The sequence below is a fragment of the Rosa rugosa genome, chromosome 7 (assembly GCF_958449725.1).
Source record: "Rosa rugosa chromosome 7, drRosRugo1.1, whole genome shotgun sequence".
Taxonomy (NCBI): Eukaryota; Viridiplantae; Streptophyta; class Magnoliopsida; order Rosales; family Rosaceae; genus Rosa; species Rosa rugosa.
In genome coordinates this window covers 26922252-26928816 of record NC_084826.1, presented here as the reverse complement: position 1 = coordinate 26928816, position 6565 = coordinate 26922252, and the positions used below count along the sequence as shown (strand labels likewise).

General features: G+C 36.1%; 1 long non-coding RNA gene across 8 annotated transcripts; it reads right to left on the bottom strand.

Moving 5' to 3' along the window:
* Positions 1–5548, bottom strand: LOC133722092 (uncharacterized). 8 transcript variants are annotated; one of them, XR_009852461.1, is made up of 9 exons: positions 5339–5548; positions 4963–5248; positions 4514–4716; positions 4096–4154; positions 3588–4010; positions 3452–3500; positions 3039–3103; positions 368–731; positions 1–193 (listed from the first exon to the last, which is right to left on the bottom strand). It is a non-coding gene; the product is annotated as an uncharacterized LOC133722092 (long non-coding RNA). The 8 variants fall into 8 exon arrangements; XR_009852462.1 differs by having other exon boundaries at positions 372–731; XR_009852466.1 differs by lacking the exon at positions 1–193 and adding an exon at positions 3250–3337 and having other exon boundaries at positions 221–731; positions 3420–3500.
* Positions 5549–6565: the final 1017 nt, after the last annotated feature.

Below are 6565 nucleotides of genomic sequence, written 5' to 3'. Positions count from 1 at the left end.
CAAAATACAGTGATCTACTTATAGGCTAACCTAGTGACTATATCAAAAGTGACATCAGTTGCTGAGAGGTTGTTAGCCTAGTGATGATTAGCTGTGGAGGTTGTACAAAAAGTTGCTGCCTCCATTTCTATTTACACAAAAAGTGACATGATATTTCAGTCCATTTTTTCCTTTTCCAAATGCAACATTTTACCTGAAAAATTAAAGCAGTGCAGGAGATTCTGAGGGATTATTACTGTACATCAAGTACAATATTTTGTATAGCCAAAGAATAATGTAAACTATTGCAAAGGCAAGAAGGTGAATATGCAGCACAGAAATCAACCTGATCATGTCCTTCATTAAATATATCAAGGGAAACATTTACCAACCAAAGTCTTGATGTGCTCCCTAAGGTCAGCAAGCCTTCCAGCTGCAATGGTGTTATTTTACTGGAAGTACCTGACAGAAATCGCAAAATTGAAATGCAATCCCCAGCGCTTTGCCGCGGGATTAAAGCAGGTTACTTGAAATTCTTCACCAGAATCACATCAAACTTGGTTTGGGGATTTCAGCAAAAGGAATTGGTCTTTGGTTTTGTGTGCTTGGTATGCATTGTGGATTTTTGATATTACAGATTAACACAACCCATAGAAAGAATGAAAGAAAGAAAATAATGAGCCGCGACCACTTCTCTTATTTAGTACTTGCAGTCACAACAGTGAAATTAGTCTGTTGCTCTAAATAATCACCTGCAAACACACATAATTTCACTTATTAAGATGGCTGACATTATGAACAACTTATCAATGAGAACATGAACAAATTTTCCCAAGATCCTCAAACAATATTTACTACATCCATATCCACAGCTTATAGAAACTGCACCTGCTGATCACATTTTCCTAGAAAATGATTACTAAGAAAGTAGATCAGCAAACTAAGCCATCAAAGCATTGGAACAATCACAATTTCAAATCAGAAAAAGACGGATTCTAAGACAACAAACATATATCAATTTGCTGGTTAAAAACAAAGTACAATGACATAGGAAGAAAAAAAAAACTGACTGAAAATAAGAAAACAAACAAACCAAAACGAAGCACAGGAGCCAAATCAATAATCTCTTATCTTAAATTGGATTGCGTTTTTATATGTTTGTTATGATATGAGAGACTGCTTTAGGTTAATGTAGATAATAGAAACGGTTTTACAACTCAATATGGATATCAAAACCTGGAATTTAAAGAATTACATGTATATGCATTTACATGTTAAATTCTATTATAAAGTCTTCAATTCCAGAACAACCAACAATCTAAGAGATTCTCATAAATGCCCCATCGATATAACATACAGTTAAATTGAGAAGTAATGGATTATCAGATTTCTAACCTTTCACCATTTCGTACAAAAACTAAAATCCATATTGCAACAAAGGTAAAAGAAGATGTATATTAGTCATGTGTGAATAGATAAACAAAAATTAAAGAACGAACTTAACTTTAGAAAAAAATTCATGAAACTGACATTAATTGTTTATTGTTTTTTTTACTCATTAGTTAAGAATTGTAAAGGGACTTTGGAAGCTAAATATACCGAATAACACAGAGAGATGTGAAAGGTAAATAAGAATCTAACATACCTAACTGAAAATAAGAAACTGAGATACTTAAAAAGCTCAAAACAAAGCAACAGCAGCAAAAAACATAAGCCCTTTTCTTTTTAAGAGAAGATCTGAAAAAGCGAAAGAAAACAACAATGTAATTCACAACATATTTATTCAGACTCAAAGGGAGAAATGGTATTATTTTTCGATGAGGTATATTTTTGAAAGTATCTTTAAGCATAGGAACTTGCTGGCATTTGATAAAAGTAACAGCAGCAAAAAACATATCATTCTCCAAGCAATGAGTGAGCATAAAAAGCTAGAAGTTCTTAAAAATGAGATGGTCAGGTAATTGCCTAAAAAGTAGCGTATCAATTACCTAGGTCTCTATACATACTATGAAATTGCCTGCATTCTTTTGTCGTTTGTTGTTAGTTGAATTCATCAAATTTTGAACTTTGGTTCTCTTGATCTTTCAAAATATTTACAGTGACTGAACTGTTGTTAGAGATAAGTAGTAACTCTTAAGATCTGAAGTGTTGAATCCTCCCTTCTCATTTATAAAAGATGAACAGCCAAATCATATAGAAGAAGAAAAAAATAGAAATAATTCGTATATGTACCATGTTTATAATTCTTCTACTGGTATAAGAGAAAGTAAAATAGTATTTTGGTAACCATTAATTTTAATACTTTCAGCTGGGCATAAGAAGATTTTAGCCTGCATTAAAAAAAGAGAAGAAAATCTCTCTGAAATGTGTAGTACAGACTGGCATGAGGTTAGAGAAGAACAAAAAATCAAACAGCATATAATGCCAAAACAACATCCACTTAAGTGCCATTTTTAACCATGACAATTTAGAAGGAATACTTGTTTTCTCAAAACTGCATTATTGTGCTTATTTGCTTTTGCATGTTTCACTGGACTTGCAAGTTGCAACATATAGTGATTTTTTCAAAGTATGCAAACTAAAGAAGGGAGAAAAAGTATTTGTCCCTGTAACTTCTGATCTGTTAGGAATTTGGTGGGATAATATGCTAAGGTTTTCGGTTCCTAAGTTGGTAGATGGGCAGGAAGGAAAGCACTACCTCAATTGAATTTAAACCCGTTATAGGTAGCAATGCATTCAAGGACAAAGAAGAGCCTGATTTAAAGTCAGCTCTCCAAAGGTAAATCCTAACTTTCAGACTCATCAAGGGCATTTATGCTATGAATCTCAACAAAATTGGGCCATAATTCAAACAAAAAAATGAGACTACATTTTTAAATAAGCTGCTTCAGAATCACCAGATTACTATTAGGATGCTTAGGCTCATTCAGAAAAGAGCATACAACCCCAGCTTATTCACACTTTTAACTTTCTTAAAAAGTTTGTGTTCACTTCTGGTTTTGTCCAAATAAATCAGCAATATAATGCAAGTAAATATCATATGATCATGTCATACATACCACACATATCTGCAGGATGCTGTTTCATATCTTATTTCTGAAGGCAACTTCCCTGAAAGCTTGACCTGCATGGAATAAGTAAAGTAAAGAAAGATGGAATCCAGAATGAGCAAGGGTCAGGATTTGTGATGGTATTTTTCAAGACAACAGGACTCTAGCATATTAGACTAACTTGATTAACTAATTAACATTACAGGAACAATCTTCTGACCTTTTTCTTCATTTTATGAGCTGGTATTGTTGAATCCTTATAGAATTAGAACATTTGTTCTTGGTTTTGGTAGCAACAGACCATCCTACTGTTACATTTTGATTATCATCATTCGTTTACATGATTCAGTAATACATGCCCATGAAGAACTAACATGCTAAATTCTCAACCTTTAAGTTAAATCAGTAGTGAATGTTTTGACCTTGATTTCTTGTTCCATGACTGATTCCTCTTCTGCTTCTTATAGCTTCCTGAAAACAAAACAACATGTACAGATTGAGTCATCAAACAGGTCTGAAAACAAAAATCTAGATGGATATTGCAGCTTTGGCTCTGACTTTGAGGTGGGCATGGGTGACATAGCCTTTAAGCCTATGAAGTAGAGGCAGAGTTGTCAAATACTTCACCACTGCTCTTAGTGCCTTGTCTGCTTCTTCACAAACAAACGTCTTGTATTGTGAGGCCTCCAGCAGCAATTGCAACAGTTGCAAAAACCCATCATGCAATCCAAGCTGTTAATATGATGATCAAAATTGAGAAGTAGTACAACACGATTGGATACACACCAATTGGTCAAATGCATCAGGGGTGGTGGAGTCGAGCGAACTGTCACCAAAGGCATTGAAGATATCAGCTGAAGCCAGCCATGATTGAGGTCTTGATCAGAGCAGTCCTTGGATTCTTCATTGACTTCGGAGGTCTTGATAAGAGCAGTCCTTGGATTCTTCATTGACTTAACCAATACCACTATCACTTTCTCCCTACATATAATCAGCATATACATGTCAACAAAACCATCAATCTCAAATAAAATATAGAATAGGAGCCATAGAAAGAAACATTTACAGAGTTGGAACCAAAAGAGCAGAGTGAAACAGAGCAAAACGCCTAGCATTGTTTAGAAGCTGCAAATCCACCACAAACTAATCAATCCAAGAAATGCAAAACTGTATAATTGAAAAATAAATCATAAAGACAACTGTTTAAATAGAGATAATAGCTGACAAAAAAAACAACGATAGCTATAATCAATGCCAAAACCCATTGGAGTAAGCACAGCATATAACAACAAACAGATTAGATAAATTTCCTTTTGTTATGAAATTATGGTACCATAGTTTGGCTCCACCAGCTCAATATTATTGAGGGATGGCACTGGAGCCCCTATGCAGAATTGGGCCAAATTTCAGAGTACAGTAGTTATCAGATCAAACACCAAAATTAATGGATTAGGGACTTAGAGTTGGATTCATTCATCACCCACTTGCATCCAATTTTTTGAGAACCTCCATGGCTAGTTGGCTTCAATGATATCCCCATGATTGGTCTTAGCTTGAGATATACTGTACTGAATTTCCTTGATGAGCTAGAGCAGATTACGTGATCGTGGATGTGATTGAAATGGGGAGCTTCCTCTTCATCTTGACAGTCGGAAAGTGGATAATCTCATCTTTCTCAGCTACCCATCTGCAAGAAAAAGGTACCCAATCAGCTAACTCTTATAACCTTCATCGGGTTTTCAATTAGTAACATTAGGTTCATTTCGAGAGCCATGTTTGTTTGAGAAAATCTTACTTGAAATTCAATTTATGAGGTTAATATGTATTATATGCATATAACTGATTTTGAGAATCTGTAAATTGAAACCTTGTAATACAATTGAATGGAACAAATGGTGGAAAAAAAGAACAAAAAAAACCAACAACTACATACCTCTACATGCGAAGAACCCAGCCAAAAACGAAGAGAATGAGAGAGAGACAGAAGATCGCGACAATGAGCCCAACACCTCCTTGACCCAACAAAAACAAAACAAACACCGATTACAACAGGTAGAAAAGTGAAAGAAAACATTAATCCATTGAAGCAAATCATATGCACCTGAGTTTCCAACAAACCCGAAATCGCCAACAAAACAAAATTGCCAAAGAAAGTACTCTCCTGCTTTCCTCGATCTAATTCCAATCTTCGTCTTCCCTCTCGTTACTAACATGAACTCCTGCATCACCGAAAACCCAAATCAGTCACATGCAAGGAACAAACAAACCCTAAATGGAAAGAAAACAAACACGATCACAACATGCAGAACCTATTCTCTGCAACTCTCTCCCAAGAACGCAGAGGAGAAAGAAAAAAGGTCGCGTCCACCGAAACAAAACCATAAAAAGGAAAACAAACACGATCACAACACACAGCACCTATTCTCTGCAATTCTCTCACACAGCACCTATTCTCTACAATTCTCTCCCTCTCCTTCACTCTATCAACAACAGAAACGCAGAGATCAGCCAAGAACGAAGAAAGGGAAAAAGCATCGTTTCTGCCACCTCAGCGCCTTTTATACCCAGGCCAAACAGCAAACCGCAATTAAGCAAAGAATGGAGGGCAAAACCGTAATTTCACATTGTCGGCTCGGCTTGAGCCGGTACTGTTACTAAGCCGATGAACAGTTAACTGAGAATTAGTATATAGTAAATTTTTATGTTGTTAGTCTTCATTACTAGTATAGACCTCCCCACACCAAATCATTCTCTCTAATATTAATTCCTAACCCTACTCTCTCTCCTCACTTCTCTTTTCACTCAACCGCATAACCCCATTTCTCTCTTCTTCTTTTTTGGTTACAAGAACTCCATTCTCTCTTTTCTTCCTTTGATTCTTTGAAGCTTCTCATCTTTGAAATCCAGAACCTTCCTCATGACCATCGTCTCACCGATCTCATCGCCTCGTCTTCACTCACTGATCGCATCGCCTCATCTTCACTCACCGATCTCATCGTCTCACAGATTTCCAGAACCTCTTTCTCTCTCCAATTGGATCCTCCCCTTCCATGGATCCCATGGTCTGCTCTTCCTCTCCTGCCCGCCATGGAAGGATCAGTTAATTGATTCAATTTTTTTTTTTTGTAAAAATCAGATTTGTTAGTTATGTTGTTCGTTGATAACTATATGAACATGGTACTCATATCTTTGTTATGTTGTTAAGTTGTTTTGGATTTAGAACGCTACTGATCTTCTTCTTGTTTTTTTTTTTTTTTTTTTTTTTTTTTTTTTTTCTGTTAATGGTAGCATTATAAGCCTTAATGCCCAGAGAAAGGAACTAAAAAGTATCTCGATCTATTCAGCCAAAGCTTAATGGAGGCATTAAATGCTTAATTGATTTGTATTGGACTTTGAATATGTTGATGTACATACTAGGGAAGTCTCAACTAAGTTTGGCACTATCTGCTGGGCCCATCGGTACTCCCATGTACTATGCCATGGGCCGGGTTCACGACCCACCATGGCGGGGCTCATTGGGGATGCCACCCCGGGCA